This window comes from Micropterus salmoides, unplaced genomic scaffold, assembly GCF_014851395.1.
Source record: "Micropterus salmoides isolate LMB-PRFRI ecotype aquatic unplaced genomic scaffold, ASM1485139v1 Ms_hic_scaffold_1, whole genome shotgun sequence".
NCBI classification, from domain to species: Eukaryota; Metazoa; Chordata; class Actinopteri; order Centrarchiformes; family Centrarchidae; genus Micropterus; species Micropterus salmoides.
The window spans coordinates 51787632-51813216 of NW_024040040.1; the positions used below are offsets into that span (position 1 = coordinate 51787632).

The 25585-nt window shown below is 41.4% G+C and overlaps 2 pseudogenes; both read right to left on the reverse strand.

Moving 5' to 3' along the window:
* Positions 1–693: 693 nt before the first annotated feature.
* Positions 694–9240, reverse strand: LOC119885645 (annotated as a pseudogene).
* Positions 9241–19474: 10234 nt separating this feature from the next.
* The window catches only part of LOC119896614, an 858889-nt pseudogene continuing 852778 nt past the window's right edge, over positions 19475–25585 (reverse strand).

A 25585-nucleotide genomic window follows, 5' to 3' on the forward strand; every position in this document is an offset into this window, starting at 1 on the left:
ATCGAACCGGTGTACCCTTCAACGCACACACAGACACACGAACTGACCAGCGCCCACAGTTTATGAGAAAACTCACCATATACGCCAGCGTCTGGAGCGCGAGTCAGCTCGATGGTGCCCTGTGTTGGAACGATGAATTCTGGCACAACACGATCCCTTCGTGGTCGCCAATTTCTGTGGTGTCCGAACGGTAATGCTGCGTGATGTGTTGAGAAGAAATCCGCTTGACACTGTTCTTGATTATAAAAGTTTATTACATCAAAGAATTCAGCATCAATTACAAGCTCTGCAGCAGCTTGGAGAGTGACCCAGCCCGATGGCCACTCTGTCTCTCTGTACATTGAACACAGCTTATATACGACATGTTAGGTCTCTGCTAAAAACCATATAAGGGCACAGTGCTGTAGAATAAGTGTAACCATCTGTTAGACACCACTTCCCCTAACCCTGCACCCATCAATCATCACTTCCCTAACACTGGGTCCACTGTGTCTCTCTCCAGCTCTGGGTCAGGGGTCAAATTCTATAGGAGGGTTCACTCTTGGTACACCCATCAATCATTACTTCCCCATAAGGGTTCACTGTTCCTCTCACCAGCTGCAGAGCATTATGTTAAACTGTAATGGTCAATGCATATATGTTATATACCACAGTCTCAATGAGACTTCCTGGTTGAATAAAAATAACCACAGTTTAGATACCTTCATCTGCAGTCATCAGCACGGCTACATTACTGGTTGTTTCTGAGGATTCCTCTTCCATCTGCTGTGCACCTACAGTACATAAGACAAAACACAACAACAGCTTTCTCAATACAATCAATTACAATACAAACTTAGTGAAATTTGTTTATACTGTCGACGGTTAAAGTAAATGACTGACTGGAAATAGACACAGAACCATTATTTGCATCTAAATCTCAGCCAATTTAAAGTGTAAAGTGATCAAAATACCAAACTTAGAAAAGCTGTTTAATGTCACGTCGATAAATATTGTATCTATATATTGTACTTTTCAAACAAGTGAGCTTTTCTCTCTGTGTCAAATGTCAATGGCAGACTTCTCAGAACAGAAGTTCTAATTAAGCTTTAATTTAAGCATTACCAAAAACTGGCATTCGAAACGTATTACGATTACAAGAAATACCATTTTCACACATGGCCTCTAATATCTCTTCCACCGACTTCGTCTGGAGGTCATCTGCTGTGTCTGTTGATTTGAAGACTTTACACCGTGACACAAAGGTGATTTCACCACATTATTTCCATCGTACAATAATATGTACCGTGGTCAAATGTGCTGTGTAATTAGGTAGATTGACCAGTTACAAATCTAGTAAAGGATGCTTCTTCAGTTTAACAGTAAATATTTATGTAAAGATAAAATAAAAAACAACTCAGCCTACATTCTGCGTTGATGTGTTCTGAACTTCCCTCTGCTGTGTCAGTGGGGTGGCATTGTGCTGCATCTGATAGATGTTTAGGCAAAAAAGGAACACTTATGTAATATGAGCGTAACAAATAAATGGTATTCCTGCATTGCTGGAGAAAACACAATCACACATCTACGTATCTATGAAGGAATACAATTCTCAGGAATGAAACACAGACAGTTTAATTACTGAATAGTCGGGTGATGGTGGGGCAGTGGATAAGACACGTGGCTCTTGTGTGGGAGGCCTGGGTTCAATTCCTACTGTGACATCTACCTATGTGTCCCTAAGCAAGATACTTAACCTCTAGTTGCTCAAGAGGCGTGCGACCTCTGACATGTATATCAATTGGAAGTCACTTTGGAATGAATAATTATTAATATTCATGAGCATGTGAAAGATGTAAACACTGCCAAGGGCCATGTCACATTAAAGAAAATGTGTTGCACTAAATAGTTAAAAACTCCAACTGAGGAATATTGTCACGTCCCTAAGTGTCAAAGACACATACAGAATCTATAACAAAATGTAATAAAGCTCTTCTGGATGTTTGCAATGTCCTAGCACTATACAAAGACTCACATGTAGGCCTGTTTTATTTTTTAGGTAACTTATTTCACCCACACAAATGGTATGCAGAAATACAACTGCCACTGTTAATTTCACTTACTTATTTCAAATGAAATATGCTCAGCAGCTTTTAAAATGGCTTCCATAAAAGGATGGCTTCTTGAGGGTAAGACCATTGGGCAGCCTAGCAACATTTATGGTCACCCTTTGATTCACCAGGGACCGGTAGGGGAGCCTTCCAACACCTCCAGCCTCCTCTGAAAAACATGGGGACACACATGCATGCACACGTTACACAATTTGACAATTGTGACTTTGCCCTCCTGTTGGTAGCCAGTGTACGGGTTGCAAACATGTCATTTTGTCATCATTTTATGGTATAAATTATTCAGTAATTGTATAATAATGCCACTGATTCATGGAGGTATATTAGGTTATAAGTCTTTACATCTGTAAAAAAAGAGTTTGAAAATATGCTTACTATATTTTTGGTTGAATAGATCCTGCACTTTTTTCAACAGCACACTGACTTCATCTTTGGTACTGGGTGTTGCGGCTGAGGAGCTGGCTGCAGCTGAAACAACAGACAACAATTAAGTTTATAAAATTGTATTACCATATGTATATTTGCATTATTACGGGCCTGTGCCCGTTTCTGTGGATTTTCAAACAACAAATATTACCTTTGAAATGCAGTGCAAAGTTGGTGACTGTCTGTGAAGATTCTCAGTCATCCAGGTCATAGTTCTCCAACGAAGGTTAAAATGAAGGGCAACTGGACTTGGTTGAAGATACTGGAAGACGTTTCGTCCCTCATCCAAAGGACTTCTTCAGTTCTGACTGACTGGCAGGGAAACTCAGCTATTTAACCTCAGTGGGGTCGTTGGCCCGGGTCATCGATACCGCTGGTTCGTTAGTGTTCCCGGTTGCTGTGACGACAGTCGTTACAGTCGTTAAGACTACCTGTGGCCGAGACTGAAAGTTGGTGACTGTGTCCGTTGAGTCAAGGAAGTCAGTGGCTTCTTTGCTGCTCAGTTCAGACACCTCTAAGCTGGACTTTTGGCGGTCAAATGACAAAATGGCCGTTTCCACAGCCAAAGCCTCAAGACTGGACACCTTCACAATATTTAGGTAAACAAGATATCCACAAAAATGGTAAATAAAATAGACACAAACTACTTCCAACATACACTGAGGAAACAACTCTTAACAGGTTTAGGCAATTTCTATGAAAACAGTGTTGTGACACGTGAGAAATAAGTGCTCAGGGAGATTACATTAACTATACATTAGCTGTGTTTACATGGCGTTTAATATTCCACTAATAATTGGACTCACAGCCATATCTGACTACTAATGCTTCAGTTGACGACCTTAATCTGAACAGACTGGCCCAAACGGTAGGAATTTAGTTTGAAAGGGGCGGTATAAGCCGATAGCCTTGTAATCACTTGACTTACTTACTTTGTTCCTTTTTTTCCTACAGACTACATGTGGTCTTACTGCGCATATTCCTTCATGTAGGCTAGATGTTGTGATTCAGCACCTCTTATGCTTGCCTTCTCATGTTTAATAATTGATAATAAGACACTTAACCCCTCGTTGCTCCAGAGGCGTGCGACCTCTGACATGTATAGCAATTGTAAGTCGCTTTGGATAAAAGCGTCAGCTAAATGAATAAATGTAATGTAATTGCTCATTACGTACATTTGGATTACATACTTTGAGTACGGTTATCATTGGATGACTTAATTAATCACATCTCACATCACAATTGCTGTCAATCAAGCTTACACCTAATACTATAATGCTACTATAGTGCCAACTCATACCACTAATGTCAAGCTATGAAGCTTCTTTCCAAACCTCAAACTTCTGCTTCTTCAGATGCATTTTAATTTTGAGCTCCCTCATCTCAGGGCTAAGGTCCTGTGCCTGCCCATATGCCCTCAGTGCTTCTGCCTCTTCAAAGTATTTCTGCTTCTCGTCTTTCCCTAACGTGGACCGCTTGCCCTTAATGTCGTTCATTGTGCCTAAGGGAAAAAACTTCAAACTTCAAATTCATACAAAGACAATCTGTCCAACACGCTGGTTCACACTTGGGTTGTGAACCCCATTACATTGTAACAAGCCTGTACAACAGGCTTCAACAGACACAGGACTCTTACACCCATGTATGAAATTCTTCAAATACTATACTACAAATTCGTTTCACAACCCCTGATGTAAACAGGACGCTACGTAATAATAATATAATAATAATCCTTATTTGTAGAGCACTTTTCAAAAACAAGTTACAAAGTGCTTTAACAAGTGTAAAGAATAATACAAAAAAAGATAAGAGCATGAAAATTTAATATAAAATTAGTAAAATACAATAAAATAAAAGGGATAAAATAAAGTCAAATAAGATCGGGAAAAGCTCTCCTATAAAAGTATGTTTTAAGAAGGGACTTAAAAGAGTTCACTGACTCAGCCGACCTGATTTCCTCGGGCAGGCTGTTCCAGAGCCTCGGGGCCCTGACAGCAAACGCTCTGTCCCCTTTAGTTTTCAGTCGAGACTCTGGAACAGACAACAGACCTCTGCCCGAGGATCTCAAGGTACGTGCTGGTGCGTATGGGACTAAAAGGTCAGAAATATAACAAGGCGAGAGGCCATGAAGAGCTTTAAAAGTGATCAATAGAATTTTAAAGTCAATTCTAAAACATACTGGGAGCCAGTGTAATGAAGCTAAAATAGGAGTAATGTGGTCATATTTCTTTGTTCTGGTTAAAAGCCTGGCAGCTGAGTTCTGGACAGTCTGGAGTCGATCAATAGATTTTTGGGTTAAACAGGTGAAAAGGCTGTTGCAATAATCCAGGCGTGATGAGATGAAGGCGTGTAAAATGGTCTCGGTGTCCTTAAAAGTTAACATAGATCGAATTTTGCTATATTTCTAAGTTGATAAAAACATGATTGAACAAGCTTTGTGGTGTGCTGCTCGAAATTTAAATTACTATCAAACCAAACACCAAGGTTCTTTGCCACAGGCTTAATGTGATTTACTAGGGAACCATCTGCTGGGACCCGATGACCAGGATTTCTGTTTTGTCTGAGTTCAGCTGGAGGAAATTATTTGACATCCATTTTTTAACTTCACAAAGGCAGTTGTTAAGTGAACTCAGCATTCCAGGGGCTGTGGATCTGACGGGCAAGTATATTTGTGTGTCATCAGCATAAATATGAAAAGAAATGCCATGTTTATGGATAATATGTCCAAGGGGAAGCAGATACAAGGAAAACAAAATGGGTCCTAAGACCGACCCCTGAGGCACACCATATTTAACTGGACAGAATGAAGAGACATAGTTGTTTACAGACATGCAAAACTTCCTATTTGACAGGTAGGATGAAAACCATTCTAGAGCAGTACCAGAGATCCCCACCCAGTGCCTCAGTCTGTCTAACATGATGTTGTGATCAATGGTGTCAAAAGCAGCGCTAAGGTCCAGGAGTACCAGGACTGAGCACATGCCTTCATCAGCAGACATTAAAAGGTCATTGGTGACTTTAAGCAGGTCAGTCTCAGTGCTGTGGTACTTCCTGAAACCTGACTGAAACTTTTCAAATAATTTGTTATTTTCCAGTACAGTGAGCAGCTGTTTGGACAAAATTCTTTCTAGAATCTTTGCAGTAAAAGGCAGTTTTGAAATTGGTCTAAAATTATGTGGGAGGGAGGGATCTAAACCAGGTTTCTTTAAAAGTGGGTTCACGCAAGCTGTTTTAAAATAATCAGGGACACAACCAGTAGATAGGGAGCTGTTGAAAACAGAGATCAAATGGGGCCCAACAGAATCTATTACTTTTAGTAAAAACTGTGTAGGTATTATATCAAGTGGGCTGGAGGACACTCATTTGTGATACTGTTTTTAAAAGCTCAGACAGGTCGATGGGATAAAACTGGTTAAAACTCTCTTGTTGCTGGTGATGGACCTCTGAGTAAGAGGCCACGGGGGTAATAGAGGCTGATTGACACCACCTTATTGGTAAAATAAGATAAAAACAATTCACAGTCATCATTACTTCCAGCTGAGGCACAAGGAGGGGTTGAATTTACCAGCTGATCCACAGTCTTAAACAGAAACCTGGGATTGTGTTTATGTGTAGTAATGAGTTCAGAAAAATAGTGTGTTCTCGCATCCTTAACCATGTTATTGTATTAATTAATAAATCCTTCAGACTGAGGTAATGGACTTGGAGACTGGATTTTTTCCATCTGCGCTCTGCTTTCCTGCATTCCCTTTTTAGGCTGCGAATGCTGTCATTTATCCAGGGTTGCTTACTAGCTTTAGACGTAGGCCTAACCTTTAGAGGAGCAGTAATATTTAGTGACGACAAGCAGATATGATTGAAGTGATCGACCAGATTGTTGGTGTTGGAATCAGACAGGTGTTGGCTTTGGCTCTGAAAGAATGCGCAAAACTTTGAAACACTGTTCATTAAAGATGCGAGAACACACGGAGCTCGGTGAGGCGGCATGAGTAACAGGAATCGCAGCTAAAAACAATACATCTGTGGTCAGATATGGTCATGTCCACTAATTCCACAGAGGAAATGCTGACACCCAGGGTAAAAACCAAGTCCAGTGTATGACCACGGTTATGTGTTTGCCCTTTGACATGTTGTTTGAAGTTAAAAGAAGTGGCCATATTTAAAAAGTCAGTTGCATTAACATTGTTGGGGTCATCAACATGAATATTAAAATCGCCACAAAGAACAATTCTGACATAATTTAAAACCAGAGTAGATAAAAATTCAGGAAGTTCTGATAAAAATCCTCCAGGCGGTTTTGGGGGCGATAAATTATAACAAATATGATGCAGCCCTCCAACTTTAAGAGTGAGAACTTCAAAGGAGCTAAATTCATCACAGCGTACTTGATGACATTTTAAATTTTTCCTATACACGCTCACTAGCCCACCACCACGACCACTGACCCTCGGTTGACTAAAGCAATCATATTGAGGCGGACACAGTTCAGCTAGCTGGCTATAGTCATTCATCTGCAACCAGGATTCAGTTAAAAACATAAAATCTAGATTTGCAGACAAGATAAAATCATTTAAGATAAAAGTCTTACTTGAAAGTGATCTCACATTGAAGAGAGCCATTTTAAATGAGTTTGTTCTGGGTGCTGGAGTTGGTGCAGTTGTCCTAATCCTTAAGAGATTACTAATATTTCTGTGTGGGATGTGCACATTTCGGTTTACTGGTCTATGCGTGATGATGACAGGAATAGAAGTCTGTGGAACAGCGCTGGGAGCAGACGGCTTTACATGCCAGCAGGTGGAGACAGTTGTTTGTGGCAGTGAGGCAGAGATGTTCAGTGAGCGGTGGTGTGTCCAGGTGAGCTGCATGAATGATTAGTCATTCACGTAAGTCATGTGTGGACCGCACCACATGCTGTATGTGCGCAGCTAACATTTCTGAGCCCGTTTGTTTGGGTGAAGTCCGTCTGTCTTAAAAAGAGACATTCTTTTCCAGAAAATATTAAAATTATCCACATAAAACACACGGTGAGCCCTGCAGGCGGACTGGAGCCAGTCGTGGAGGCCAAGGAGTCTACTGAAGCGGCCAGCACCGCGACCGACTGTGGGAATGGGACCAGAGATAAAAACGGACTTTCCACACTGCTTTAAAAAGTTAAGAAGACGGTTAAAATCTAATTTTGTCAGCTCAGACTGCCGAAGAGCTGTGTCATTTGTTCCGACATGGACTATCACTCTTGTGATGGAGGACGGGAGCGACGGCATCAGGTCCTGGAGTTTTTTTAAAATGTCAGTCGTGGTGGCACCGGGGAAGCAGTGAGTGGTAGCGTTAAAGAAACGGATGTTTCTGGTTATGGAGTCACCAATTATTAGTGTGGTTGGGGAGAAAAGAGGACGAGGAGATGCCTGTTGTGGGGTTCCAGAGCAGGACTGAGCAGAATCTGCTTCAACACTGTGTGCGGACTGAGGATGGATTGTGTGAGCTGTTGAGTGTTGTGTTGGAGTAGCAGTAACAGACCTGAGAGAAGGGCTACCCGACGGTGCAGGGTAGAGACGGCCTCCGGAGCGTCTGAGCACAGCCTCCTTCAGGATCCTACGTCGGGAAGCGGAGGTTTTTGACCGGGATGACGGCCGCCGATCAGGCCCGGCGGCAGACCTGCGGCCCAGTGCAGGAGATGTAGCCGGTGGAGGAGATGCAACAGTGTCGGCAGGCACTGTGCGCCGAAAGAGATCCGTATCAGGGAGACTCGAAGCCGCAGGTGAATCCGCTGGATGGACCGGAGTGTCGTTAGACAAGGCTGCATAGCGGTTGGAGAGGCCGATGTCCGGAGGAGAGGCAGCCCCATCCGAGCCTCTCTTGCAGCCACGGACCACCACTTCAGCCCAGGTTGACTGATGCTTCGGAGTCGAGCAGGATGAAAGCCGTGGAAGACTAGAGGGGTCCCAAAACACGGTGTCCTGGATGTTAGCGGTTGCGCTAAGAGAAACAATCTGTTTGGCTTGTACTGAAGCTACATCCATAAAGCCAGTCAGCAGGGAATCTTTCTCTTTGAGTTCCTCTGAAAGTCGTCGGATGTCTTCCATAAGGTCAGCAATCTTCTTGTTCGCTTTCTTAAGGAGTGAGCAGTCCTCATGGGGCAGAGTTATCTCGGCTAGCATAGTCACCGGAGCTTTGTTGCGATCAGTAGCGTTGATCGCGTTTTTACGGTCATCTAGTTTAAAATCCATGTCGGATGACTAAAATCCTTAACCCACGTACAACAACAACTAACCATTTAGTATAACAATTAAAAGCATCCATTAAATATTGACTCATACTTTTGTTTTTGAGAATGTCCCTACATAAAAGATTGTATGGTGACAGTTCTCTTGTGTCTGTTTTGGGCTCAGAAGCAGCTTTGGACCTTTTGTAGTTACCGATCCAGTTCTGAAAGAGAGAAAACTAATATAATGACTTAATGTTAATAAAAACACTGCATTTATACCAGCAATACAGCAGAATGATATATTTATCTGACATGTTGAGTGTTAGTGTGGCACTTGGGTAAATCTTACTTCTATGACACAGGTTTCCAAACCAGTAGCTGATGCAGCTCTTGGAATTAACGGTGAGCCAACATGTTTCATTCCCTCCTTAAAAAAGGATTTCAACGTTTCCCTTTGCTCGTCGAGGATCTGCGTTCTCTCTTGTTAAATAACAAACAAAAGGCTTGTCGCTAATAAAAAAGACAGCGTTGAGGGTAAGTGTGGATTCTGCGTACCATACGGTCTTTCTCAAACACATTAATGCTTCTTGATTAGCGACTGTAAGGCTTACCTCTATGGGCCATCTTCAACCTGAAACAGAAACAGAGAAAAAACTTGCACAAGACAGATTTGTGAACAGACTCTCTGTGCAGCTTGGCCCAAAACCTCATTTGGATAGTTGCATGATAAGAAATAAAACAAACTTACCACACAAGACACAACTGGTAAGTGATGCTGTAAAAGGAGACGTAAAAAATTAGGTGGGCCTAAAGAAATATTACACACACACACACACACACACACACACACACACACACACACACACACACACACACACTGTGGCTTTGGGTTTTATTTTCAGGTTCTGTGTTGAGGACAGCAATGCATGTTTATGTTAGCCTACCTCACTGCTCACTTCCAAATAAACAACTGAGACACCACAGCCCTAATATCAGCACATACGAGCTCAGGTCTTTCTAATAAACTGGCAGGATTCCTCTTTTGTATGAATGTGAATATGATTGTAAGCTTCTAACACTCACAGGTGACAGGTGCAGCCCGATTGAGCTCCTCATGAACTTATTTTACCTTCTAGTCAAGATCCCAAGGTTTTCAAAGAGACCAAACATGTCAGGTTGAATTAGTTACATGTAACGTTATTTAAAATGATTCTCCGGACTTTTCCATTGCATGTAGCCTAACGTTAATGCTACCGGCCATAAAGTTTGGCTTTGAATATTTTCTCAATATGAGCGTGAAATAGCTTCAGTGAAGAGCAGATACAGATTATAAGCTATGCAACATGTCTAATTTACAATCTTACAGTGTGGAAAATGTCATTTTTACAGGCTAACGTTGAAGCTAATTTCAAGCTGTCACGTAAAACATGCTATGATTAGTAATGCTAACATACATGCTAATAATGTAAAGCAAACGCAATAGCAAACGGTTATTTCTTGTCAACAACTATTTTTTCTGTGTGACTTTGGCATATTGGCTAGTTAATCAGCGTTTAAACGGTCTAAGCTGAAAATATCCCGTTAACCAGCAGATTCCTGTTGGACAGGATCTGGAGTCTTCTCTTCTATTAGTATCGGTGATTAACCGTGTGAATGGATGATAACGGCCTTCTGAACCTTCCAGTAGGTGCAGTAGGGCCCTTCTGACCCATATCTATGGGGCTGATAACCACTGATTCTCACAGCTCCTCAGTCTGGGCTGCGTTTGCTGTCAACGAGCTGCTGTTCACAGTCTGTATCGCTGCTTCTGGATTTTCTTTGAAACGTCAGATAAAAACTCTCCCAGCAGACGGCAGCTTACGCTCATGTGACATCTGTTCCATGTAGCTCCGTGACGGTAACTATGAGAAAAAGTCCTGAAGGTTCACAGCAGATGTTTGGTCAGATCCAGAATCACGCTGATTGATCCTGTGATCAGATCCTTCCTGATTTAAACCATCATGTGTCCAGTTTCAGACCAGTTTCACACTGGCTTTGATTTCCCTTCTTGTACGGCTGCTTCTGTTTAGTTCAGTCAAAAAAAGGCTTTATAGAAAAACAGATTTCTATAATTTGGTATCCGAGCCGCCGCTCAGGTGTTGGACCTGCATTAGTAGTGAAAAGGTCAGAGCCAGCCAGCGCTACACGAAGCCATCGGACAGGTTGCTGCTGGGAGTGAGTCCTACCTCCTGGATGATGTGGGCTCCTCTGGGATGTTTCAGGTCCACAGAAATCCTCTGAAATCAGCAGAGGCTCGTTATTAACACTGTGAGAACAACATGAGGCTGAACCTGAGTTTACTGACAGGATGCTAAAGAAGGAATCACAGCTTTTACATTCATCTCCTTCCTTCTTGGTTTCACTTCATTTCTCTGAAGATGAAGCTGCAGAGACTCCAAACACTCGTCAGCTTTATGTTGTTGTCACATTCATGTTGTTGCAGTGAGGTGTTGTACAGTAAAGGTTTTAAATACATTTTACATTCACGGGCTTTTATTCAAGAGCTGCTGGGAAACTTCATCCGGAGTCTGGACACACGTTACAGAGTCTCTCTAAAAACACAATCTAAGATTCAAAGCACAAAGTGACTGAGATCATTTCTAAGCAGGCAGAATATTAATGTGAGTAAAAAGCAGCATCCAGGACTCCATTATACTACACTGGCAGGTATTTAAAAGCTGCAGCACAGAGGCTCAGAATACAAGAGCCACACAGAATGACATGAATATTAATGTTGATAGAAATCTGGAGTCAATAATAACATGCTGCTGCTTTATTAGACACTAAGTGAAACATGCAGAATCTAAAATACATACATCACTCTGACATTACTTTCATATATGTAGAGGAGCAGCAGAGCTGGACAAAAATACTGTATTAACATTAGTATTATCAGCTAAATGTACTTAAAGTGTCAAAGTAAAAGTACTCATTATGCAGAACGCCTTCTTTCACAGAGTTATATTATTCTAGAATATTATATTACTCTGTTTGCGTCACTAACAAATACATGTAAGAGTATTTTAATGCTGCCGTTTCAGATACTTTGTGTACTACGAGGTACATTAGTAGTAAAGTACTCCATCGTATTATAGAAGCACATCATGTGTGTTTTTATGTCAATGTAAGTGTAAGTGTCAAATAAATGTAGCGCAGTGAAGAGTTACGTGTACTTGTACTTGTACTGCAGTACATTTCCCTCTGAAGTGAAGTACAAGTACGTCAACAGTGTACTTGAGCGCAGTACTTGAGTAAATGTGCTGCATCAGTGCGAACAGCAGGATGATCCAAACATAACAACAGAGAGTGGAGCAGTGCAGCTTCAGGAAGCGCTGACATCATTATTAATATTAATATTGTTGAGAATCAATTCTGATGTTTGAGTAGCAGCTAAACAAGGTAACTGCTGAGCAACACAAAGGGAAGAACCAGTAACGTTTACCAGTATGACCAGTGGAGAACAACACATCTACATATCCTGACACTGGGACTCTCAATGGCTCGGGTAAGTGGGGCCAAACCTGGTCCAATCAGTACTGGCTTAGATAGTATTGATCAGGTTCAATGCCACTTTACTGAGTGAAGCAGCAAAAGATGGTGAAACTCTTTGAGCCTGTTGCTGTTTGCTCACAATAATTCACCATTAACAGCTTCTTCTGAACCTCCGACAGCTTTGTTGCCTCACTGTGTCTTATCAATGAGTGTGATTGGAAGTTATTGACTGAAAGGATGTAGCTGAAGGATCCAAAGGAAAAGTCGGCCTCCTCATTCTGCTGCAGAATGAAACCTGTCAGTGTTACATTATTATTTATTGGCTGTTATTGTCACAGCTAACATCTGATTTGTTGGATGTTAGCTTTGTTAGATGTGAGTGAACCGCTCTTACTAAAAGGGTTAGTTAGTTGTTAGCTGTTAGCTGTTAGCTGCTAACTGCTAGCTGTTAGCTGTTAGCTGTTAGCTGTTAGCTGCTAACTGCTAGCTGCTAGCTGTTAGCTGCTAACTGCTAGCTGTTAGCTGCTAGCTGTTAGCTGTTAGCTGCTAGCTGCTAGCTGCTAGCTGCTAGCTGCTAGCTGCTAGCTGTTAGCTGCTAGCTGTTAGCTGTTAGCTGCTAGCTGTTAGCTGTTAGCACACACACACACAGATGCTTGTTCCTCTACCCCTGTGAGTAGTGATGTGTTTGTTCGTATCGAGGCTTCGAAGCGTGTCGAGTAACATTTTGTGGACTTTTGTACTTGAACACAATTAGATTTTATCTACAGCTCCAACAACTTCAAAAATTGGAAAAGAAAGGAAAAGAAAGAATTTTGTGGCTTTGGTAAGAATTAAACTCTTACCCTAAAAATAATTTTCTAAAGCAGGTAAAATCATCTCCAAAAAAGAAAAAAGAAACCGCCTGAAGCACTGTGGAAGGGTTATGTTTAAATAAAGAAGAATAAAATGTTGTCTCTATTATCTAAAGTCACAAACCAAGTTATCATATTACTCTCCCTTGTTTCCACTTTCCCTTAAGACCCTGTCATCGTACCATGAAGACAGACACCTTATTAAAAAGCTAATCAGTCATGTATTGGCATCACAAACATCATTCATTAATTCATTCAATTCAAAGCTTCACACACACCAAAGCTTTGTTGCCTTATAATCACTCTGCCTGTTTTACATTTACTGTCCACTGGATGGCACACTAGAGCAAATGAAGCACAGTGAAGCTTCAGCCCATGAGTGAACCAACTGGATGGGAAGCTTCATCTCGCCGTCACTTAGCTGTTAGCTGCAAATCTAGATTTTATGTTTTTAACTGAATCCTGGTTGCAAATGAATGACTATAGCCAGCTAGCTGAACTGTGTCCGCCTCAATATGATTGTTTTAGTCAACCGAGGGTCAGTGGTCGTGGTGGTGGGCTAGTGAGCGTGTATAGGAAAAATTTAAAATGTCATCAAGTACGCTGTGATGAATTTAGCTCCTTTGAAGTTCTCACTCTTAAAGTTGGAGGGCTGCATCATATTTGTTATAATTTATCGCCCCCAAAACCGCCTGGAGGATTTTTATCAGAACTTCCTGAATTTTTATCTACTCTGGTTTTAAATTATGACAGAATTGTTCTTTGTGGCGATTTTAATATTCATGTTGATGACCCCAACAATGTTAATGCAACTGACTTTTTAAATATGACCACTTCTTTTAACTTCAAACAACATGTCAAAGGGCAAACACATAACCGTGGTCATACACTGGACTTGGTTTTTACCCTGAGTGTCAGCATCTCCTCTGTGGAATTAGTGGACATGACCATATCTGACCACAGATGTATTGTTTTTAGCTGCGATTCTCCTGTTACTCATGCCGCCTCACCAAGCTCCGTGTGTTCTCGCTTCTTTAATGAACAAAGTGTTTCAAAGTTTTGCGCATTCTTTCAGAGCCAAAGCCAACACCTGTCTGATTCCAACACCAACAATCTGGTCGATCACTTCAATCATATCTGCTTGTCGTCACTAAATATTACTGCTCCTCTAAAGGTTAGGCCTACGTCTAAAGCTAGTAAGCAACCCTGGATAAATGACAGCATTCGCAGCCTAAAAAGGGAATGCAGGAAAGCAGAGCGCAGATGGAAAAAATCCAGTCTCCAAGTCCATTACCTCAGTCTGAAGGATTTATTAATTAACTACAATAACATGGTTAAGGATGCGAGAACACACTAACTCATGAACTCATTACTACACATAAACACAATCCCAGGTTTCTGTTTAAGACTGTGGATCAGCTGGTAAACCCAACCCCTCCTTGTGCCTCAGCTGGAAGTAATGATGACTGTGAATTGTTTTTATCTTATTTTACCAATAAGGTGGTGTCAATCAGAGCCTCTATTACCCCCGCGGCCTCTTACTCAGAGGTTCCTCACCAGCAACAAGAGAGTTTTAGCCAGTTTTATCCCATCGACTTGTCTGAGCTTTTGAAAACAGTATCACAAATGAGAGTGTCCTCCAGCCCACTTGATGTAATACCTACAAAGTTTTTACTGAAAGTAATAGATTCTGTTGGGCCCCATTTGATCTCTGTTTTCAACAGCTCCCTATCTACTGGTTGTGTCCCTGATTATTTTAAAACGGCTTGCGTGAACCCACTTTTAAAGAAACCTGGTTGAGATCCCTCCCTCCCACATAATTTTAGACCAATTTCAAAACTGCCTTTTATTCTAGAAAGAATTGTGTCCAAACAGCTGCTCACTGTACTGGAAAATAACAAAATATTTGAAAAGTTTCAGTCTGGTTTCAGGAAGTACCACAGCACTGAGACTGCCTTGCTTAAAGTCACCAATGACCTTTTAATGTCTGCTGATGAAGGCATGTGCTCAGTCCTGGTACTCCTGGACCTTAGCGCTGCTTTTGACACCATTGATCACAACATCATGTTAGACAGACTGAGGCACTGGGTGGGGATCTCTGGTACTGCCCTAGAATGGTTTTCATCCTACCTGTCAAATAGGAAGTTTTGCGTTTCTGTAAACAACTATGTCTCCTCATTCTGTCCAGTTAAATATGGTGTGCCTCAGGGGTCGGTCTTAGGACCCATTTTGTTTTCCTTGTATCTGCTTCCCCTTGGACATATTATCCATAAACATGGCATTTCTTTTCATATTTATGCTGATGACACACAAATATACTTGCCCGTCAGATCCACAGACCCTGGAATGCTGAGTTCACTTAACAACTGCCTTTGTGAAGTTAAAAAATGGATGTCAAATAATTTCCTCCAGCTGAACTCAGACAAAACAGAAATCCTGGTCATCGAGTCCCAGCAGATGGCAAATCAAATACTGCCATCTGCTGGTTCCCTAGTAAATCACATTAGCCTGTGCAAAGAACCTTGGTGTTTGGTTTGATAGTAATTTAAATTTCGAGCAGCACACCACAAAGCTTGTTCAATCATGTTTTTATCAACTTAGAAATATAGCAAAAATTCGATCTATGTTAACTTTTAAGGACACCGATACCATTTTACACGCCTTCATCTCATCACGCCTGGATTATTGCAACAGCCTTTTCACCTGTTTAACCCAAAAATCTATTGATCGACTCCAGACTGTCCAGAACTCAGCTGCCAGGCTTTTAACCAGAACAAAGAAATATGACCACATTACTCCTATTTTAGCTTCATTACACTGGCTCCCAGTATGTTTTAGAATTGACTTTAAAATTCTATTGATCACTTTTAAAGCTCTTCATGGCCTCTCGCCTCGTTATATTTCTGACCTTTTAGTCCCATACGCACCAGCACGTACCTTGAGATCCTCGGGCAGAGGTCTGCTGTCTGTTCCAGAGTCTCGACTGAAAACTAAAGGGGACAGAGCGTTTGCTGTCAGGGCCCCGAGGCTCTGGAACAGCCCGCCCGAGGAAATCAGGTCGGCTGAGTCAGTGAACTCTTTTAAGTCCCTTCTTAAAACATACTTTTATAGGAGAGCCTTTCCCGATCTTATTTGACTTTATTTTATCCCTTCTATTTTATTGTATTTTACTAATTTTATATTTATCTGTATTTTAGTCTTTTCAATGTTTTCATGCTTTTATCTTGTATTGTTTTTTGTATTATTGTCTCTTGGGTATTATTGTCTTCACACTTGTTAAAGCACTTTGTAACTTGTTTTTGAAAAGTGCTCTACAAATAAGGATTATTATTATTATTATTATTACAAGATGCTGTTCTGTCAGCAGAGCTCCTCCTACCAGGGTGAAGATCCTCAAACGCTGCTGTGAACTAGATTTGGTTGTTTGTTAAGAAACAGTCTGAACATAATGTTCTAAAGTGAGTTTTTATTGTGCAAACTGCGACAGCTTCATGACAGATCAGTGAGGGATGTAAAGGACACAGTCCTGGTTGGAACAGCTCAGCGTCTACATATGGCTGTGACACTAAAGAAAAGTTACTCTTTAGTTTTGAATCTAAAAACCTGTAAACAGCGGCTCCTTCTGTTTGTTGCTGCTTGTTTTTATCAACACTAAGAAAACCACTTTGTGTCAAACTCTGGCTCCATGGAGCATCTATGTAGCACACAATATAACAAGGGTTTCCTCATGGAGAGCTTTTAAAATGTACAACCTTTTATAAACACTAAGAACACACAAAGCGCTTTTACCAAGAAAACACTTGGAGCTGCAAACAGTTTCCAACAGTTTCCACCAGTCTGCAGACCTTTTTACTACAAATCTGTGTGTGTTGAGCTGCTTTCACAGTTTACAGCCTGTTTTTAAGGAAAGGATCTCTGGTTTCAGTGTTTCTCCGTTCACATGCAGCACGACTCTCTGAAGAAACTCCAAAGTACACTTCAGGCTTTCTGGGTACTCAGCCTGGAGGACATACTGCAAGTACAAGTACATGAGTGTATCAGGGCAGCACTCAGTCCTCTGAAAACAAAAGTCTAGTCAAAGTGAAAGATGCTTTTCTTTTGCTGAGTGCTCAAAGAAAAGTTGCAAGAAAAGTTAAATTTATCACTACAAAAGACTTTATTGACTGAAAAGCAACAGAAGACAAGTTCACACTTGAGTCCAGAAGACAAACCCTGGTGAACATGATGCTGTCAGGACTGATGAAGGCCGGGGAACCAGAGGAAACACACAAAGATAAGAAACATGAGAGAGAAATATTATTTTAAGGAAGCCCAGATTTCCATCAGACTGATTCATGCTGAGTGTTCTGGTGTCTAAACAAGATGGATCTGGAGTTTTCTCTAAACCCAGCTCAGTGTCAGCTGCTGCTCCATCATTTCCTCTCTGCTGGATTGAACTCAAAATGGATTTTTGATGTGGATTAAACAGCTTGAGACTTAATATGCACAAGTTTATTAAAAGTTAGAAGAAAAAACAGTGAATAAAAAACAGTGAGAAACTTTCATCTGCATGTAGAGATCACGCCTCTGTTTAAGGCTCATTTATTGAATATATCAACTTTATTGTTCCAAAGAGAGAAAAGCCTGCAGGGACACAGAGTATAAAACACAGAATGCATAAAATATAATAAAAATATAAAAACTAAAACTAAAACCCACCACACAAGCATCAGGAGACGACTTAACAGATATCCTGCGGTACATCATCATCATCATCAGTGGTTATAAAATCACCACCACTTTTAAATCAAAGACTCATCAGGAGAATTTAACTAAATTATAATTACACTTAATTTTAACAAAATGAAGTCAGTCAGAAAGAAAGTCTTCACATCACCAGGTCCGTTTCACTCCAGACAAATATTCATCAAGCGGATTTATAATCTGTACAGCATACGACCCGCTCTGACCTTATAACCTCGATTCCCCTAAAAAATGAAGAAAGCTCAGGAGAAGCAGCAGAGGAGGGATCCTCCCTAGGACTGACAGAAGGTGGCGCTGCAACACAGAGGGTTAAAAGACCCAAAATAACCTGAAGGTTTCTTTTACTGCGTAACAAGATCATTTCTTAGTCAAACATTACAAACATTGGCCTCATATAGTACATATTAAAGTTCTCTAATCATTACTGTGTGACTCCATTGTTGTCCACATGAGGAGAACAAAGTGAGAAATGCTGTTGCTAACGCAGCTTTTGCTCTACCTTCCATGTTGTGACAAAACCACATTTTTACCGGGGCCGTGAAGGCAACAGCGGGCCGCCAGGAAGTGACGTTGGCTAGAGCTAAGGACGCATCTTAGCGGCCGGCGAGCGGTGGCGTCTGGTTGGAAGTTCTCTACTTAACTTTATTATTAATAGAGTCGTACAGTCGGGTTAGGAGAAGGTAAAGCGTCGGTACAAGTGGAGCAAATTTTTGGATATCACCACGGAGGACAACGTAACGTGGAGCCTTTTCTGTTCCGGAGCTGCCTCTGACTGACGGGCAAACTGACTGACGCTTTGTGTTCCTCGCACCTTAACAACTATTCCTGGTAGAGATTAGAGGTGTTGGAGCGGAACGAGTTTGGAACTGAGTTACTTTGATCACCTTTTGGTGCTGGAGTGAGCCTTGTTGTGAAAAGAGCTGACAGAGTGTCACTATCCCAAGGGGACTGAGTGTTTGTCTTTATTTCTCTTTGATTTATTGTTTGTTGGACCATGCCCTGCTTTTCTTAAAATGTTTCTGACAATATATTTTCTTAAGAGAAACCAAAACTGATTTCTGTGTGTGGGATTTTATTCAGATTTTTCCTAAAAGGTGTCATGTTTCCTTCTGAGGGTGCACTGCCGTGTTACATGTATCCAGGAATAACTCCCAAGAAAAAATGTAAATATCTACATTTGTTGTGTATAAAAACGGCCACAGCGTGAATGTGTCCTAAGCTTGGGTCCACGCTGTAACAAATAAACTGTTATATGGACAGGGTGACATCATACAGGAACATACTAAGAAGAGAGATCATGTAATACAAAGTTATGATTATCAGATGTGTTGCAAACCAGATAAACATTGTAAAACACTATAGAAGATCCTTTCCCACCAGGTGGAGGTCCAGGTGGAGGTCCAGGTGGAGGAGGTGTCTGAGTGTGCAGCAGAAGGAGTGGAGGAGTCTCAGTGTGTCTGCAGAGACTGTGTAGAAGGACAGAGCAGCAGCAGAGCAGTCCAGATCCACTGATGATACTCTGTCACATCCAGAGGAACACACAGGGATGATGGTGGACTTGACTTTGTGTCTGACAGTGGAGCTGATCTCAGAGCAGTTCAGACTGCAGCACTGTTGGGATTCCTCTGTCAGTCACTGCTGGATGAAGCTCTCCTCTCCACTCTACCTCCCAGTAACATGGCCCAGTCAGAGCCTCTCCACACACAAGCTGATGCTGCTGCTTCAACCTCTCTGGATCATCAGGACACAGCTGATCCTCTCTCAACACCTCCACCTTTCTCATGTTTACCACCGTAAAGTTGGCTTCCAGCTGATGAGAGAAGAAGACAGAGAGCAGAAGTCATAAATCAGAGTTTACAGAGACTCCCTTCATCAGCTGTCAGTCAGTGATGCAGCACATCCAGTATAAAGACCAGCAGGGACTTCAGTCCTGTTCAGACCAGAAGTGGAGCGGCTGTGTAGCGTAGCCAGCTTCCTTTCAGCTCTCATGTTAACGTATTGGAGTGAACGCACTGAGACCTGCAGAGACTTTGGCCATCAGCTCTGTTTACTCTGCAGGTTTCACTCAAGTCCACAGTGGAAATAAAGTGCTGAGAGTCCCTGAACGCATCATGACTGCAGAGACAGAGAGATATTCACTGCTCACTGTAATGATGGATTTACTGCTGTTAAAAACCAGCCGCTCAGTCACATTTGAAGATTTCAGCTACTTTGGAAATATTACAGGACAAATCTGTAAATATGGAGTCTGTTCTAAAAACATCTGGACCAAACTAAAGACACATGGACAGATATATATGATGTTAAAGGTCCTACAACAGCTAAACATCAGCTGTGCTTACTGGACTTCAGCAGAGGTTCTGCTCTGTAGAAAGACCACATGGTTACTAAATGTAATGATGGTTCTCTGAAATAAGAGCCAGTGATTTGCAGGCTTCAGTCAGACTGATCTCAGAGCTGTGACAAAGATGAACTGATCAGTAGTTTAGTGTTGAAATGAGAGAACAAACACTTTGAGATCAGATTTGATGGTCCGACAGTTTGATGAATGAGGACCACTGTCTCTATACATCTTGTGATGCTGTCAGCTGGAATCCAGCTTTATTTCCTGGAGACATGAACACAACAACAACAGTCGTCTTCACATCAACTCAAACACATGATCGCTGCCTGTTCTCTCTCTCTCTGTCTGTCTTTCTGTCCAATCCTGAAGCCTGTCACCATTCTCCTCTCACAGCTTCACTGAGGAAAGCAGCCGCTGAGAAGGTTGGAGGTTTACAGGAAATACTGGATCTCTGCTTTGATACTAACTGTGTTTAGTACAATACTGCTGAAACCAGCATGGACTGACTCCAACCCTCTACTGACCCCAGAGTCTCCAGTCTGAAGTGTTGACTCTCCACAAGATCATACAGCAGCTTCACTTCTGAATCCTGCAGGTCGTTGTAGTTCAGGTCCAGCTCTCTCAGATGGGAGGGGTTGGACTTCAGAGCTGAGGCCAGAGAAGCACAGCTGATCTCTGAAAACCTGCAGCTCCTCAACCTGAATAAAGAATAAATGATGGAGACAAAAATCCATTTCTAATCCAATCAGATGTGTTCAGGTTTTAAATGTGGAGCTCAACATTACTATGTCCTAATCAATGAGCTTTTCCCTAAAATGAGTAGAGGGACTTTGTCATTGTGTTATTGTGGATCATCATAATGTCAGCCTTCTACAGACATCATCCAAATGTCAGCACAACATTCATACACCTATTCATGTCAACACAGATCAATAACATGCTGCTGATCTCAGGCCAGTCTGTGTGTGTGTGTGTGTGTGTGTGTGTGTGTGTGTGTGTGTGTGTGTGTGTGTGTGTGTGTTCTGAAGGATCAATATCAGTGATCAGACATTATTTGTGAAAACACATTGAAACCAACAGAAACAAAGAAATATAGCACTTTATAATAACTACACACTGTAAAGCATTAGTGAAGTATTAGTAAATACGGAATTCATCATTTATAAACCATTGTTCTTACATTAATACACATTAGTAAGTCATTTATAAACATAGTCATGCAGGTTTTATTCTTTATTAATAAGCTCATCTATAATGTGCTTACCAATTGTATTTTCATACTTTAAACATGATCGGTTCACTATTTATAAATTCAGTACTGACAAACTATATGTGAGTTGTTAATGGTTCATAAGATCTTTTTTTTTTATACTTTCCTGAGAAAGAATATAAACAATCTCAGCATAACTCGTAAATCTACCAGTGGCAAAGCCCAAAGGATGCTACTAAGACTACCTGAAAGATGCCCCAGCTAACGTTACTGGTGGCATGGAACAGCCTCACCGTTACAGTCCTGGGGTCTCATTTATAAAACCGTACGTACGCACACTTGTAAGCAAGTTCCATTTATAAATCACAAGACACTGACGTTCCTTTTGGTGAAGCTGAAGCTGTTTGGTGGGTAAAAAACGCACTTTAATGCAAAGCCTGTGCACCGGAGCAAAGGGGGCCCCGGAGCTCCGCCCCTTTATAACTGATCTGCAGGAACGGGCGTCCCTCTGAGGCCCTCTGATTCTGTGTGTTACAATATAATTTATAAATGCTTTGTAAGATATAGACAGTCCTCACTTTAGATGAGCTCACACAAAATACTTACCATTAGTAACCAGAATTAAACATAAATTGTAGAATTAAGTGTCATAAAACATCTATGAACACGCCCTATTAGACCATTTCTAAATAACTAAAAAATTAAAAAAACATGCTGTTATGTAATAATTTTCTTACACTTTCCAAATGATCTTATGAACCATTAACAACTCATATATAACTGAATAACTGACCCCAGAGTCTCCAGTCTGCAGTGTGGATCCTCCAGAAAACCACACAGCAGCTTCACTCCTGAATCCTGCAGCTTGTTGTTACTCAGCTCCAGCTTTCTCAGATGGGAGGGGTTGGACTTCAGAGCTGAGGCCAGAGAAGCACAGCTGATCTCTGACAAACTGCAGCGCCACAATCTGAATAAAGAATAAATGATGGAGATAAAAATCCATTTCTAATCAATTCAATGAGCTTTTCCCTAAAATGAGTAGAGGGACTTTGTCATTGTGTTATTGTGGATCATCATAATGTCAGCCTTCTACAGACATCATCCAAATGTCAGCACAACATTCATACACCTATTCATGTCAACACAGATCAATAACATGCTGCTGATCTCAGGCCAGTCTGTGTGTGTGTGTGTGTGTGTGTGTGTGTGTGTGTGTGTGTGTGTGTGAAGGATCAATATCAGTGATCAGACATTATTTGTGAAAACACATTGAAACCAACAGAAACAAAGAAATATAGCACTTTATAACTACACACTGTAAAGCATTAGTGAAGTATTAGTAAATACGGAGTTCATCATTTATAAACCATTGTTCTTACATTAATACACATTAGTAAGTCATTTATAAACATAGTCATGCATGTTTATTCTTTATTAATAAGCTCATCTATTATGTGCTTAATAATTGTATTTTCATACTTTATACATGATCGGTTCACTATTTATAAATGAAGTATTATTTTACTGACAAACCATTTATATATGAGTTGTTAATGGTTCATAGATTTTTTTTTATACTTTCCCGAGAAAGAATATAAACAATCTCAGCGTAACTCGTAAATCTACCAGTGGCAAAGCCCAAAGGATGCTACTAAGGGGGCTTCACACCTGAAAGTCTGCACCAAGGTCCGAACCAAAGTTCATGTTTTGATGCATTTTGATACATTCGGTTAGTTTTGGTTTGGTTTCACACTGCAATTCTGCGACCGCACTAAAGGACTTTACCTGACAGACCTGCGTCCTGTCGTCATCATCTACGTTGGCTGCGTCTCCCTGTACTTGACATTGATTGGTTTATTAAACAGTTCAGCGGGGAGCTTTGACTAGAATGAATGAATAAAAAGTGTACATACGCATATTTGCCACTATATTGTTATTATTATAGCATTACTACCTGCAGCACCAACTATACTGAAGGCTAGTTCAAATTTGCAATTAAACGTCCTCATTGTGCGAACATTATATTGTCGCCAACAGGACAGGAGGAGAAGACAGCAAACAATCTGCACCTCTGTTTGAGCAGAGACCAGAGTGATGGGTGGCAGTGTGCTTCTATTGTGGCCGTCTGTATCTAAAGATGAGCTGTCATGGGAGATTTATATTTGTGTGCTTATTTCAATGCATTTCTCCATGCATTTACTTGTTTCCAGTTTAAACGGCAACCGCCAAACTTCCTGTAAATAGTCTGAAAGTCCGAACCATCCACAAAATGCTTTCACACCAGAAACGAACCAAACCACGGTTCAGTTTGATCCGGACCGAGACTACCTCTTTTGGTCGGACCAAATTCCGTCTGTTTGGTCCGGACCGTGGTCCGGGGGAGGTTTCACACCTGCAATTTTGGTTCGGACCAAACTGAAAAGTCCGAAAGTCCGGACCAAACGAGGTAGGTGTGAAAGCCCCCGAAGACTACCTGAATGATGCCCCAGCTAACGTTACTGGTGGCATGGAACAGCCTCACCGTTACAGTCCTGGGGTCTCATTTATAAAACCGTACGTACGCACACTTGTAAGCAAGTTCCATTTATAAATCACATGACACTGACGTTCCTTTTGGTGAAGCTGAAGCTGTTTGGTGGGTAAAAAACGCACTTTAATGCAAAGCCTGTGCACCGGAGCAAAGGGGGCCCCGGAGCTCCGCCCCTTTATAACTGATCTGCAGGAAGGGGCCTCCCTCTGAGGTCAATACAATATCATTTGTAAATGCTTTGTAAGAATAGACAGTCCTCACTTTAGATGAGCTCACACAAAATACTTACCATTAGTAACCAGAATTAAACATAAATTGTAGAATTAAGTGTCATAAAACTTCTATGAACACGCCCTATTAGACCATTTCTAAATAACTAAAAAAATAAAAAACATGCTGTTATGTAATAATTTTCTTACACTTTCCAAATGATCTAATGAACCATTAACAACTCACATATAACTGAATAACTGACCCAGAGTCTCCAGTCTGCAGTGTGGATCCTCCAGAAAACCACACAGCAGCTTCACTCCTGAATCCTGCAGCTGTTGAAACTCAGGTCCAGCTCTCTCAGATGGGAGGGGTTGGACTTCAGAGCTGAGGCCAGAGAAGCACAGCTGATCTCTGACAAACTGCAGTCCTCCAATCTGAATAAAGAATAAATGATGGAGATAAAAATCCATTTCTAATCCAATCAGATGTGTTCAGGTTTTAAATGTGGAGCTCAACATTACTATGTCCTAATCAATGAGCTTTTCCCTAAAATGAGTAGAGGGACTTTGTCATTGTGTTATTGTGGATCATCATAATGTCAGCCTTCTACAGACATCATCCAAATGTCAGCACAACATTCATACACCTATTCATGTCAACACAGATCAATAACATGCTGCTGATCTCAGGCCAGTCTGTGTGTGTGTTCTTTTAATGACAAACCATTTATATACGAGTTATTAATGGTTCATAAGAAAATTTTAAACTTTCCCGAGAAAGAATATAAACAATCTCAGCATAACTCGTAAATCTACCAGTGGCAAAGCCCAAAGGATGCTACTAGACTACCTGAAAGATGCCCCAGCTAACGTTACTGGTGGCATGGAAAAGCCTCACCGTTACAGTCCTGGGGTCTCATTTATAAAACTGTGCGTAGAATCCTCACTAAAAGTGTACGTGCTCCCAACAGCCAAAAATGGCGTCCGCCAAAAATATTCAGACTTATAAAACCGTGCGTACGCACACTTGTAAGCAAGTTCCATTTATAAATCACAATCAACTTGAAATGTGGGGCATGTGAGGGAGCTCCATGTCCGACCCTCCAAACGCCCACAGTTGCCTATAAATGGTCAGTGAAACGCCGCTCATTAATATTAATACGTCCTGACTGCAGGAAGAAAAGGAGGCAAACTCTGACAGAGAAGCTACAAAACGAGATTCAACTCAGTGACACTGACGTTCCTTTTGGTGAAGCTGAAGCTGTTTGGTGGGTAAAAAACGCACTTTAATGCAACGCTTGGGCACCGGAGGAAAGGGGCCCCGGAGCTCCGCCCCTTTATAACCGATCTGCAGGAAGGGGCCTCCCTCTGAGTAGTGACGTCACTGACCGGAGGGACACACAGACAGACGGGATGACCCAGGTACAT